Source organism: Zootoca vivipara, chromosome 17, assembly GCF_963506605.1.
Source record: "Zootoca vivipara chromosome 17, rZooViv1.1, whole genome shotgun sequence".
In the NCBI taxonomy this organism is placed as follows: domain Eukaryota; kingdom Metazoa; phylum Chordata; class Lepidosauria; order Squamata; family Lacertidae; genus Zootoca; species Zootoca vivipara.
Window position 1 is genome coordinate 26,166,440 of NC_083292.1, and position 14,891 is coordinate 26,181,330.

Below are 14,891 nucleotides of genomic sequence, written 5' to 3' on the forward strand. Positions count from 1 at the left end.
ACCTTGATGCAGGATTTTGCTCTGTTATCTCAGACAGGCCTGATCAAGCTGCATGCTTAATCTATTGCTCACCCTGATATTATATAGCTTCTTTGTTTGGCGCCATCAACTGCACCTGGTGGTTAGCATGTTGCAAGAGGACAAGGGAATGCCCCAAAGAAGCTTATAAAAACTGGAGATAAAAAGATTGAGGAGGGGGGGAGAGACCAGAAAAGGGGGGCAGTGTGGAATCTGCAATTATTTTTCTTAGCATTACTTACAGTGGGTTAAGTGGTCTAATCTTTTATGAACGGTGGTATATAATTATATATTATATACCGGATTTATGTACAGTATAAGCTACACAAGCCCCACTCTTAGGGCCCCACTCTCTTGGGGACCCCCAAAAAATTGAAAGGGAAAAAAACCTGGATGTACATTTCCAAAATATAAGATAAAAAACAAATAAAATAAAACCTACATACAGCAACAGTGTTTTGTGTTGTGTAAGCTCCGATGATGTAAGTAATGGGCCCCAACGGCTACCCTGCTCCCTAAAATATCACTGGTTTGCTCATTTCTATATACAATGGTACCTCTGGTTATGAACGTAATTCGTTCCGGAGGTCCGTTCTTAACCTGAAATTGTTCTTAACCTGAGGTCCCACTTTTGCTAATGGGGCCTCCTGCTGCTGCTGCACCGCCACCACGCGATTTCTGTTCTCATCCTGAGGTAAAGTTCTTAACCCGAGGTACTACTTCTGGGTTAGCGGAGTCTGTAACCCGAAGTGTTTGTAATCCGAGGTACCATTGTACAGTATAGGGTGCTTACATTCTGCATGGCAACATGTACATATGGCTTTAGATACCTATTGTTGTTGTTTAGTCATTTAGTCGTGTCCGACTCTTCGTGACCCCATGGATCAAAGCACGCCAGGCACTCCTGTCTTCCACTGCCTCCCGCAGTTTGGTCAGACTCATGTTTGTAGCTTCAAGAACACTGTCCAACCATCTCGTCCTGTTTGATCTCGTCCTCTGTCATCCCCTTCTCCTAGTGCCCTCCATCTTTCCCAACACCAGGGTCTTTTCCAGGGAGCCTTCTCTTCCCATGAGGTAGCCAAAGTATTGGAGCCTTAGCTTTAGGACCTGTCCTTCCAGTGAGCACTCAGGTCTGATTTCCTTCAGAATGGATAGGTTTGGTCTTCTTGCAGTCCATGGGACTCTCAAGAGTCTCCTCCAGCACCATAATTCAAAAGCATCAATTCTTCGGCGATCAGCCTTCTTTATGGTCCAGCTCTCACTTCCATACATCACTACTGGGAAAACCATAGCTTTAACTATATGGACCTTTGTCGGCAAGGTGATGTCTCTGCTTTTTAAGATGCTGTCTAGGTTTGTCATTGCTTTTCTCCCAAGAAGCAGGCGTCTTTTAATTTCGTGTCACCATCTGCAGTGATCAAGGAGCCCAAGAAAGTAAAATCTCTCACTGCCTCCATTTCTTCCCCTTCTATTTGCCGGGAGGTGATGGGACCAGTGGCCATGATCTTGGTTTTTTTGATGTTGAGCTTCAGACCATATTTTGCGCTCTCCTCTTTCACCCTCATTAAAAGGTTCTTTAATTCCTCCTCACTTTCTGCCATCAAGGTTGTGTGATCTGCATATCTGAGGTTGTTGATATTGTCTTCTTGCAGTCTAGGTCCATAAATTACCATATAGCATATATTCAACACAAAAAACAGTGACAATTTGTTGACAAATTTGTTGACAAAGGACAGCTGGACATCTAAAGGGCACTAACTTAATGCAAAACTGTACAAAGTGAAGCTTGGTAAAAGTGTTTGCAGGGAACAGCCTACAGATGGCTGACTGTCTTTAGGCCCAGAATAGCAAATCCTCCCTCCCTCCCTCTCTCCCTCTGTAACTGTACATCAATGGGACCAAGAGCCTGGCGTTTTGCCTGGTGAAAGCAAACAGCCGGGCAGTTCTGAGAAGTACTGGGAGGATGGTACAGTTATGTAACCTTATGGAAACAATGCGGCCTCGGAGGAATAAACTGCTCCTGGAATACGATGTGCAGGAAACATTGCTGCCTCTGTGCCCCACCTCGAAGGGTGTGTCCATGCGTGTGTGCTCTTTCTTAGAATGCACGTGGCAATCTGAGCACGGTTGGGGTTGTCATAGAAAACATAGCGGGGGTTGGCTTTTGCTGCCCAACTCCTCTAGGGACTGAGTCCCCTAAGTCCATGATCGGTCAGAGATGAATGGATGGAGGCAAGATCCATAGAAAGCAAGGCAGATTCCCCCCCCCCCTTCTTGCAACAGAATTGCCTCACCTCCTTGCAAGGAGGTAGGAGAGGCCCCGAACAAAGGTGCACAAGCCTCTCACTGTAAATACTTTTGAAATTGCTCACCCTGTACCCCAAGAACACCTCCCAAAACATCACAGAAGGAGGCAGTCTCCAGCAGAAATTTGAGAGTGTTGCTTCTCTCCTGTCTGCCAGGGTCCCTGATAATGCCTTATTTGATTGCCTTTTCTGGGTAGCCTGGTCATTCCTTTGAGATGATAACTACTTTAGTTCCTGATTGAATCTCTTACTGATTGATAGTTTGCTTAGCTTAGCAGATAACTTGCCAGACTGTATTCATAGGGAGGTGTAAGCCCCTACAGTCCAAAGACAATTGGAAAGCTTTCCCCATTTCCTTCCTCCTTGCAGAGAAATATTTGAGGTCCATTTGGGAGAGTCAAAATGGCTTCAGGATCGCTCTCCTGTACTTTTTCAGACATGTGATTTATATAATTATGTATGTGTTTGCAGTAAGAGATTTTACTTTCTTGGGCTCCATGATCACTGCAGATGGTGACAGCAGCCACGAAATTAAAAGATGCCTGCTTCTTGGGAGAAAAGCAATGACAAACCTAGACAGCATCTTAAAAAGCATCACTTTGCCGACAAAGATCCGTATAGTTAAAGCTATGATTTTCCCAGTAGTGATGTATGGAAGTGAGAGCTTGACCATAAAGAAGGCTGATCGCTGAAGAATTGATGCTTTTGAATTATGGTGCTGGAGGAGACTCTTGAGAGTCCCATGGACTGCAAGAAGATCAAACCTATCCATTCTGAAGGAAATCAGCCCTGAGTGCTCACTGGAAGAACAGATCCTGAAACTGAGGCTCCAATACTTTGGCCACCTCATGAGAAGAGAAGGCTCCCTGGAAAAGACCCTGATGTTGGGAAAGATGGAGGGCACTAGGAGAAGGGGACGACAGAGGACGAGATGATTGGACAGTGTTCTTGAAGCTACGAACATGAGTCTGACCAAACTGCGGGAGGCAGTGGAAGACAGGAGTGCCTGGCGTGCTCTGGTCCATGGGGTCACAAAGAGTCGGACACGACTAAACAACAAACAACAAATGTGTTTGCCTTGTACATTTATGAACATTTATTCCAAATTTGAGACCTTAGAATTCTTTTTTTAAAAAAAAATAATTTTTATTAATTTTTAGAAAAAGAAAACACATACAAAGTATACAACATAAACTCTGTCCCTTCATTTTCCCTCCACCCACAAGCCCACCTCTGCCACCAGTGAGCCCCATGGGTATTGGGGAACAAAGGGGTCCATTTTAAGCTGGGTTTGACCTCCCCCCTCCTTCCTCCCCCCTCATCCCCCCCCTGCCACTGAGAGGACAAAGGCGGAGGATCTCTGGGGATTGGCTTATCCCCCAGCTATTTCTTCACTGTACTGGAAAAAAAGAAAAACAAAGAAAAAAGGAGATTAAAAAAAATGTGAAAAGGGGAAAAAAGGGAAGGGAAAAAAAAGGAAAAAGGAAAAATATTAATGGCTTCCACGACTCTCCTCCTCCTGGATTTCCCAACCTCTTTACATAGTTATGGCGGGTTTTCTAATCCAATTCAGAATCTTATTCTTATAATATTAACACAATCCTCCTCCTTCTTCATGCTGTCCCCCTCTGAGCCCCCCCCCTGCCACTGGGGTAGCCCGAGGAGTCCAGCAGTCAAAAGGTTCCATTTTTGTGTCTGGGTTTCCCTCCACCCTTCCCTCTCCCCTCAAGGCACCCCCTGCCACTGGGTACCAAGAGTAAGAAGGGGGAGACAGGCAGTTTTCCACCCAAACACCTGATCACCAAAATTATTCAAAAACAAACTCTAAGCCTATTTCCTCAGCCATTCTTTTTACTCCCTCCAGAAAGCTCTTAACCTTAAACTATAAAAATCTCTCCTTCCCCCTCCCCCCAATGTCCCTCCTCCCAATTGGATCAGCATATCCTTTAACAGGCCAAGATTCCGACACCGTTGTTCATAAACCAAAAACAGTACCTTAAACTAAAATTTTTACCCCACACCAATTCTTTCCCACATCCACTTCCAGACCTCTGCTCCTCCCTCTTTCTGCCTTTCCCTCCCTTCACTAACACCATTCAACATTTCAGTCTCTCCAGGATTTTCACTTCCATCAATCTTCTCTTCACTTTGCTTCTCCTTGTCGGCCTCATCTCTCTGTTCTGATCTTTGTTTTTCATCATCCAACACATATTTTTTATAGTCTGAATCAGTCTCCAAATTGTCCTCAAATTGTTGCTCCTCACACACAATCTCATAATCAAAATTGTCCTCTAAATCTTGCTCTTGCACCTCATTCTCCTTTTCTGTTGGATTGAAACATTGCCTTTCCTTGTAGATATCTTCCCATGTTTGTAGATAACCCAGCACAGCTTCCTGGAAAGCTCGAGAGAATTTTGTTTTCATAGTTCACTTGACCACAGGCAGACCAGAGATAAGGGCAGAAGGGTACTGGAAAATTCCTCTCTACCACGTTTTCGGCTCCATCTTGGCTGTTCTTATCCTTTGTCTTTAACCTCATCAGATTTCAAATTTACAGTCCACTTAAATCCTTTTAAAACCTTTTGAATCAATTTTTCCAATTCACAGGAATAAAATCGTCTTTTTTAGCCCTTTAACAATTTGACAGCTTTTGACAGCTGTCAAAACGTCCTCCCCCTTGTTGCTGCTGAACCTCAAGGGGCAACGACACCGGGGGGCTGGGGAGGTTTGGAAAAGTCTTTCTTTCTCTCGGGTCCGCAATCTTGAAAGAAGTTTTCCCTTTTCGGCTTGGGAATATTTAATGCGCCTCCCGATTGTCCATTTGGAAGAGATCGGCTTCCGTTACTTTAGAATCTCTTCCTATCTTCAAATTTAAAATTTTTAAGATCCAAATAGAGATTTGACTTACTTTGAAGAAGTCTTTTATTGCCTTCTTTTATTGCCTTTTATTGCCTTTTATTGCCTTGGAAGAATCCGCCGCTTGCAGGCTGAGGACTCGGAGCTTCACTTCAAGGAGGTAAGATGAAACCCAAAAATGGCTCCCGCGACTCCACTCCGCTGGCTCTCGATTGCTCTACTGAGCTCTCGGGCAGCAGAGGATTCGCGTTCGGAGCAAACAGCTGGGCACTATGTCACCGGGACTCTCTACCCGGTGTTTTTTCGGGGAGTCCGCTCGCTCTGCGGACTTCCCCCCCCCTCCACGAAGCCAGGGACTTCAGAGCACGAAGTCCCTGCGTCCAACTTCACCAGCGCGACGAATCGGAAGCCCGAGACCTTAGAATTCTTATAACAGGATTGCTTTGTGTTGTTGTTGTTGTTGTTGTTGTTGTTGTTGTTGTTGTTGTTGTTGTTTTGCTCCATCTGAATTGTTTGCTGTCCAGGTAACATGTCTGACCGTCCCACGACCGTATAGCATCTGGGCTATGTGCTTGCAAAATGTCGGCCTCTTTTGCCTTGGTGCCTTTCATGAAGCTTCTGGAGCATGTGGGACATACATCCCTGTGGCTTTCTGCTTCGAGCAGGCAAACGAAGGGGACCTGGGCCAATAGCTGCTGGAAAAACGCACACAAATGAATGGTCACAGAAGATGAAATGGGAAGGAAATAGTGTGTTGCATAGATTTGCACTGACCGGCTTTTCCAAAGAACTCAAGGCGCTGGGTGTCTATTGTAGGCTGAAAATATCTCCTGTTTATAGCTGCCGGAGTCAGTGGTGTAGCTCTGAAGTGGGAGGGATGGGGTTGGAAAGGGGTCCCTTTTAAATGGACCACTAAGGGGCAGTGATGGCTGCCAACCTGCAGAATAGCTTAGAGCCTGGAGGATAGCTCAGTTGGTAGAGCAGGAGACACTTAATCTCAGGGTTGCGGGTTTGAGCCCCACGTTGGGCAAAAAGATGCCTGCATTGCAGGGGTTTGGACTAGATGATCCTTGGGGTCCCAATTCTACAATTCCACGATTCTGTGGCGGAGCCTAGTTCCAAAGCAGATGCAGTATTAGTTAGAACAGGTGTTTTATTTTATAATGCCCTTTGTCACGCTCTCTGGGCAGTTTGCTGGAAAGTTATCAAAAAGAATATACAGTACTGTCACTCGAGCACTGTGTCATAAACTAGAAGGCCGCAGGGTGATCAGGAACGGAACGCAGGATGAAGGGATCTGCAAGATTAGATCTAAGTAGTCTGGGAAAGTAATAAAAGGCCTTTGGCCAGTGTGTGGAAAACACAATTGAGCTGGATCCAGACTTCCATTCGGTGAGCTTATAGAGCAAGCCTACAGAGTTTTCTACTCGGTTCAGTGGGTCTTGTTGCCATGTAATGGTGGACAGGATCCCAACCCCGGTTCCCATCAAAATTAATGGCTCTGTTTCCAAACTTACTTAGGTTTCAATCATAACTCCACCTACCTGGGAGTAAGCCCCACTTAATTAATTGGGACTGGCTTCTGAGTAGATGAGGTTAGCCTTGTGTGGTTAGTCTAGATAGAGAAATTGATCCGTAGTAAACTGACCCCTACAGTTTCCTTTGAAAACAAGCTTAATGTTTACTAGAACAGGTTTTATTTTTTTCATTGTTGTGAATTACATTTTATATCCCATCTCTTCCCTCATTTTATTCTCACAACAATCTGTCGAGGTAGGCTAGGGCAGGCATCCCCAAACTGCGGCCCTCCAGATGTTTTGGCCTACAACTCCCATGATCCCTAGCTAACAGGACCAGTGGCCAAGGATGATGGGAATTGTAGTCCAAAACATCTGGAGAGCCGAAGTTTGGGGATGCCTGGGCTAGGCTGGGCGAGAGGTGACGAGTCCAACACCACCCAGTGAGCTGCATGGCTGAGCAGGGATTCGAACCCAGAGCTTCCCAAACCTAGTCCATGCCAGCTCTAGCATGGACAGATCTACTGTAGACCCTCTTAGAACATACAGCGAAATGGTAGCAACTGAAACACATCGGGCGCCAGCGGTGGTTGTAGCGGTTAGAGTGTCAGACTAGGGCATGGGAGACCAGGGTTCAAATCTCTGTCCTTAGCCTAACCTACCTTACAAGATTGTTGTGTGAGGATAAGGCTACTTGCCACAATGGTTGTGCTCTACCTCCGCGGTTGGAGGCAGCAATGCTTCTGAACACCAGTTGCTGGAAACCACAGGAGGGAGGAGGGCTCTTGGGCTCGACTCCTGCTCTGGGGCATCTGGTCGGCCGCTGTGAGAACAGGATGCTGGACTAGATGGGCCACTGGCCTGATCCAGCAGGCTTTTCTTAGGTTCAAATATGGGTGAGCATCACAGGAGGCGGCTCAGTTTGCAAAGCACACCTACTAGTCAAGGTTCAGGAGGCAAGAACGCATCACCCAGCTGGGCGATTGACAGCTGGTTTTGCGGCTCTGACTGGGCTGCTAAAACTGGAGATTTCTGGCGTCCCCAGCACTGCCTTTGGTTTGGGGGGGGGGTTCATTGGCGGTTTCACAAGTCTGCTGATGCTTTCAGCCAACCCATTTGGCTCCCCCCACGCCGCAACTTCCTCTAGAGAGAGCTAAATCAAGGTTCTCCGCTCCATCCGGAACAGGCTGTTCCTTTTGGCGCTTCCTGCCTGCGGAAACTCTTCTGCAGAATTTGGGGTGGCAGCAGAACAGGCCCCAGACAAAAAAAAGGGGTAGCTCTACAGAGGAGAGAGGCACAACAACCGCTTTCATGGGGCTGGTTTAGCTTTGACTTGGGAAGAGTGTAACTGTAGGCTTTCAGGTCTCACAGAAATCAATGCTGGACCAAAGGGTTTGGTGACGCTCAGAAACATGCGCGCTTCTGTGCTGACCTAATAGGAATTTTTGTTACGATTTCACCCCTTCTTCCCTTTGCTTCTTGCTTTCTCTCTGTTCTTCCTTGAATTCATCATACAGAAATCATATTTTCAAATGTCGCTGCCTCTGACTCCAAGCTGTCAGTCGTGCTACTCTTTATGTGTCGGCATAAAAACAGGGGTTATATGAGATCTAAACAGAACGCTGGCTGATTCTTTGAAGTCTCTGAGTCGTCTTCAAGGGCAGCCCCACATAGAGTCCGTTGCAATAATACAATTTGGAAGTTACCAGAGTTAAGAGTGGGGAGATTTGACAGGGAGAGAAACTGAAATCATCTTTCACCCATCTCTGCCACTAAGGCAGCTCCTAAGATTCTCCCACTCAGCCTTCCTAAGAAAAGTTACTTAGGAAATTTCCATTCCCAATACTGTATGGTGTTCTCTTATCAAGATAGCTGCTGCCTAGCACAGCCCCCCCTTTATTATTAAGATCATTTCCGTATCACAGTCTCTCACCTCAATTTATTCTCACGAAAACCCTGTGTGTTGGTGAGTTAGGTTTCTGAGAGAAAAGCACTCTATGTAAGCCAGGCATGTCCAAAGTCTGTTTTGGGGGTCTAATCCAGCCCGCTAGTCAATTTAATCTGGCCACCGTGGCAGTAAATGTCCTGGGGTAAAATCCGAAAAAAAGCTCAGCAACTTCAATCCTATAAAAGCTCAACAACTTTGGGGTAAAATCCCCCCAAAAGCTCAGCAACTTCAATCATTTTTTTTAAAAAAAGCCCAACAACTCACACATATTCACTTCATTGAATACCTGAAGGAGCATCTCCACCCCCATCGTTCTGCCCGGACACTAAGGTCCAGTACCGAGGGTCTTTTGGTGGTCCCCTCGTTGCGAGAAGCCAAGTTGCAGGGAACTAGGCAGAGGGCCTTTTTGGTGGTGGCACCCGCCCTGTGGAACGCCCTCCCATCAGATGCCAAAGAGAAAAATAGCTACCAGATTTTTAGAAGACATCTGAAGGCAGCCCTGTTTAGGGAGGCTTTTAATGTTTAATAGATTATTTTATGTCATTTTTCTGTTGGAAGCCGCCCAGAGTGGCTGGGGAAACCCAGCCAGATGGGCGGGGTATAAATATTATTATTATTATTATTATTATTATTATTATTATTATTATTATTATTATTATATCTGGTCCTCTTTGAAAAGCTCACCTGTATTCTGCCCTTGTTCCTTCACACATGATCAGAACTAGGTTGCCTCCCTAACATTCAAAGCAGGTTTTTCAGACGTGCTGTTCAGAACCAGTCTCTGGGGCCTGATCCTGCCAGACCATGTCTTGCACCACGTGTAAAAGATGAGCATGTCAGTTTCTGAACACTTCCCACCATGCTTCAGGGCAGCACCTGAAACATGCCAGTGGCCAGCTGTTCACGTGGAAATGGCCACATCCTGTCAACAGCCTGCTGAGGGAGAACCACAACAATTTTACCTGTTGGAATCAGAGGATAACCCGAGGAATTTGCTCCTGGGCAGGCAAACTTCACATTCTCTTGGGCACGCGTGGTGTCACGCCTGGGCGCAGAAGGCAGAGAGGCAGCAATCAGAATTAGGGCGGCGCACACTGGGATTGACAAGGCAGACAGCATCCCTGGAATGGCACAAAGGATGTGAGGAAGCCACAAAGGGATGACCTTCACACCTGCACCGTCCCAGGTAAACCATCCAGGTGAAAACAATGCCTGGGCCTTGGGAGGCTATTCTCCTTGCTGTGGGAAGCTCACAAGCAGGGTGTGAAGACGACAACCATCTCAGCAACTAATACTCAGAGATAAGACTTCCTCCGAGTCCAAACAAGGAGGTTCCATTTAATTCCTAGCCATTCGCAGACCTCTCTCCATGTGAGTTTTAAGAATTGCCTTGCTAGATCGGCCAAGTGCCTCCGGGAAGCCCACAAGCAGGCCAAAAAGAATACAGGCTTCTCCTGTTGCTCCCTCCCCAGCAAATGTTAGTCACGGGTACACTGCCTCTAAATGTGGAGGTTCTGTTAAGCTACCATGGCTGTTGATGGACCTATCTGCTGTGATTTAGTTACAGGTAGGTAGCCGTGTTGGTCTGAGTCGAAGCAAAATAAAAAAAAATTCCTTCAGTAGCACCTTAAAGACCAACTAAGTTTTTATTTTGGTATGAGCTTTCGTGTGCATGCACACTGTATCTGAAGAAGTGTGCATGCACACGAAAGCTCATACCAAAATAAAAACTTAGTTGGTCTTTAAGGTGCTACTGAATGATTTTTTTTATTTTGCTATCTGCTGTGAATTTGGATTACTGCTTTCCCCAGCAGGGCTCCTGGGACCTCATGGGGACAGGCAGAAATTCAACAGGCATAGTTTTCCCTGGCTTCACCCATTGAATTTGGGCCTGATTGACTAATGCAGATGGTACAGGAGCACTACAAGGAAAAGTTTTGGACTCCCATCTGCCCCAGCCTGATGGGAATTGGAGTCCAAAACATCTGGAGAGCACCCGGCTGGGGAAGGCAGCTTTAAGTTCGGTTACATTTCTTGTTTATGCCTATTTTCTTAGCAGTGCCTGTGATGTTTATTCAATGATATATAGCCCATTGATCTAGTTACAGGTAGGTAGCCGTGTTGGTCTGACGTAGTCGAAACAAAATGGAAAAAATTCCTTCCAGCAGCACCTTAGAGACCAACTAAGTTTGTCATTGGTATGAGCTTTCGTGCGCATGCACACTATATCAATAGAATATAATGGAACTTCCACACGCCCCCATTTTTACTAGAGATGCCCCCTATTTTCTGGTGCCAGATCATTGCAGATTGGCAGCCTCATTTGAAATTTTTCATGTCTCTAGAGTTGCCAGATTCCAGCTCCCATTTTCCCTCCCCATTGGCCAGACAAGTGGGGAGGGCAAAAGTTTTCAATGAGTGGGTCGGCCCCCCCTTAAAGTTCCACGGTGGCTGTGTGCACACCCATTGAGCGGCGTACTCGTGTCATGTGTGTACGTCTGTACAACGCAACACACCTGCATGTCGCGCAGTCCCATGATCGTAGTTAGGTAGGATATCAAACATATTAATTTATATTTAATTTTCACTTTCTTCTGTGTATATTGTAATGTCCTCTTTTTGCTATGGCCATTGGCTGAGGCGAATTAAGTTTCTATTCTATTCTAAAACGTATTAAACAATTCTCTCTCTCTCTCTCTCTCTCTCTCTCTCTCTCTCTCTCTCTCTCTCTCTCTCTCTCTCTCTCTCTCAGAGAGAGAGAAACAAACAAACAAAAACCCTATAATTGCCTGTGTGGATGAGTTAATGCTGCTGAAAGATTTGGAATGGTTACAATTTTAGAAGCATCCATTTAAGGGGAAAAGTTTGGTTTTCGAAGTTTCCTGCGTCTTGCCGAGGCCTTAGCTTGTGACCTCCCCCCAGCCCTCCTTCACCCCCTGGCCCTCTGCCTCTCTGTCCATTAGATAACCTTCCTGCCATTTTGGATTTGAGTCGAAAACAGGAAATGGTGCAGAGTGGGGGCATGGGGCAGTCTTTCAACAGACATAAGGGCCAGTTGCTGAGTGTGGACACACCCTTCTAGAGAAGAAGGTTTTGCTCCCAGACCATTTCCATTTTCTATTCGAGGTTTTAAGCCTCTGAGCATACTTGGAAAAGGCAGATATAACATTACAGGGCACAGGCTTAAAGGTAAAGGTAAAGGGACCCCTGACCGTTAAGTCCAGTCGTGGATGACTCTGTGGTTGCGGCGCTCATCTCGCTTTACTGGCCGAGGGAGCCGGTGTACAGCTTCCAGGTCATGTGGCCAGCATGACTAAGCCGCTTCTGGCAAACCAGAGCAGCGCACGGAAACAGCATTTACCTTCCCGCCGGAGCGGTACCTATTTATCTACTTGCACTTTGACGTGCTTTCGAACTGCTAGGTTGGCAGGAGCAGGGGCTGAACAATGGGAGCTCACCCCATCGCAGGGATTCGAACCGATGACCTTCTGATCAGCAAGTCCTAGGCTCAGTGGTTTAGACCACAGTGCCACCCACATCCTGTGTTGCAGGACACAGGTTTATTTAAGACTATATAGAACACCTATTATCAGTAATGATGGCATTCACAGGTGGATAATACTTTTATTTTTCCTAATTCTTTACTATTTGTAAAGGGAATATTTGTAAGAGTTAGTACTTTATCAGACCCTTTATCAGAACAAAAAAATGTTCAAAAACCACTTCCAGATTTCGATTGTTCGGGAGCTGAAAACGTACGAGTACCAAGGCATTCGACAACCAAGGTACAACTGTATATCAGTAATGATATTGATAGCAGAAAAGCTAAGGCAGTTCTAGGCTGTATCAACAGAAGTACATTATACAGATCAAGGAAACCAATAGTACCATTCTCTTCTGCCTTGGTCAGACCCCACCAGGAGTCCCATATCCAGTTCTGGGCACCACAATTTAAGACGGATGTTGACAAGATGGAAGGAGGGCGACAAAAATGATCAAGGGTCTGGAAACCAAGCCTTGTGAGGAACAGCTGAGGGCAATGGGGATGTTTAGCCTGGAGAAGAGAAGACTGAGAGGGGATATAATAGCCATCTTTGCATACAGCATGGGGCTTACGTTCCTGACCCCCCCCCACGCATCGGTGGAGCACTGCGAGCCCATTCTGCCCACCCCATTTTCTGGCCAATTCTGGGTCGCAGCTATGCACACGGTCGCACACATATTTAACGCACGTAAAAGTGTTACCTGTGGCTGAAAGACCATCACATGGAAGATGGAGCAAGCTTGTTTTCTGATGCTCCAGAGAGTAGGACCCAAAGTGATGGATTCAAAGGACAAGAAAGGAGATTCCAACTACTGTACTAGACTTTAGGAAGAACTTTCTGAAGGTAAGAGCTGTTTGACAGGGGAACAGACTGCCCCAGAAAGTGGTGGGCTCTCCTTCACTGGAGGTTTCTAAGCATAGGTTGGATGGTCATCTCTTAGGGATTGTTGTTGTTTAGTCGTTTAGTTGTGTCCGACTCTTCGTGACCCCATGGACCATAGCACGCCAGGCACTCCTGTCTTCCACTGCCTCCCGCAGTTTGGTCAAACTCATGTTCGTAGCTTCGAGAAGAATAATAATCTCTGAGGGATTATTTAGTAGCAATTCAGGTGACCTTTGGGGTACCTTCCATCACAACAATTCTACGTTTCTTTGAAAATACTTTTTTTTTTTAAAGGGACGGTGGCTATGATGGGGAGCAGAAAACCAGTTCTGTGTCAGATTAAGTATTGTCTGCAAAGATTAACTCTGGACAGCTTGTGAAAAATAAGCCCAGCTCAGTTTGGGGGAGACAGGAGAGGCAGAGCCGTGAAGGGAATCCTGCACAGAACTTGAAACTGCTGGATGTGGACAGATAAGCACATCTGTGATCAAGTTGGAACCTCTGCCAAGGCCTTGTGTGGTGTGCAGATAAGGGCCTTTGGATCGTGTTCCTGCTCTCGATCCCTCCCCTCGTTCCTATCAGGGGTGTGTCCCAGGGCTGGCCAGGACTTTCTGCACGTAGGCCTGGCTAAAGAGGAAAACAAGGGCGAGGGAATCACGAGGTAGTGGGTGGGGACAGGATCCTTAACCAGCCTCCCTGCAGCAGGTGCATTTCATCCAAACCCTTCTCTGGTTTGTCAACAGCCGTTTGCCAGACGCTGCTCCCTCTTCCAGGGACAAGAGGCAGGCGAAAGTGATGGTGGCCGTGCATTGAAAAAACAGAATCCATGCAAAACCCTGTTCCCAATCCATCGAACTATGCACCAAAGGAAAGCAGGTTTCTGCAGCAGCCAACTAAGCTATTGCATTATTTGGGGGGGGGGGTGGATTTGCATCTATTCTACAATTTGCTGGTTCAGCAATGCTCTTCAGTGTTGCCTGTAAGGCTGAGTTCCCACTCTCCTCATTTTACAAACAATTCATGGTGTGTATGTTACTTTGGACCTAAATTTGGTCCATATATGAAGCCTGTCCCTGAAACTCATCGTCATGGGTCTGAAATTCAGAGAGAGAGAAAGGTTTGGAGGCTGAGGGTCAAGTTTACACAGGTCTCTGCATGCTACAGAAATAAAATGGCGATGGGGTGCGATACGCAGGAGAGGCAATCTTTGCATGTCCGGAGGTACTCTGCGTCGTCGCTGCATCGTTGAGGCAGGGCCAAGTCTTGGCACAGGAATTAGGTAGCAGCTTCTGTCCAAATCAAATCCTGCTTTCATCTGACCATCAGCGTAAACTTCTCTCTCCCTGCGTAAGTGGTCTGTGGACAGGAATGCTCGGCCTCCAGGTATTCTTGGAAAGTGTTTGCTCTTCTTCAGCTGCCACCAAAGGAAAATTCCATTCCACTCCAAACGGTGACGTCGCTCCCCAGCCCTCGGCACACCCACCTTGACCTTCCCCCAAACCCCCTGCCTTACAATGTCCCCAAGGAGGAATCTGACCCCAAGCTTTTCTCGCTTTTTTTGGTAAAGGTTTTTCTCTCTCCTCCTTTTTTAATGTATATAAACCAGAGAGGACAGTTAAAGCAACAGATGAAAATTAAGAGAGGAAAAGCAAAACTATAACACAGACAAATAGAATGAGTGCAGTTGCACATGATAACAAAGTCCAAGCGAAAAATATCGGCATCATCCGATTTTCAACTGTAGTTGCAGATTTGCCAGACTTGTGATGAGGGTTGCCTTGAAAAGGATGGTTCCATTGCATATGTAATAAAGGAGTGA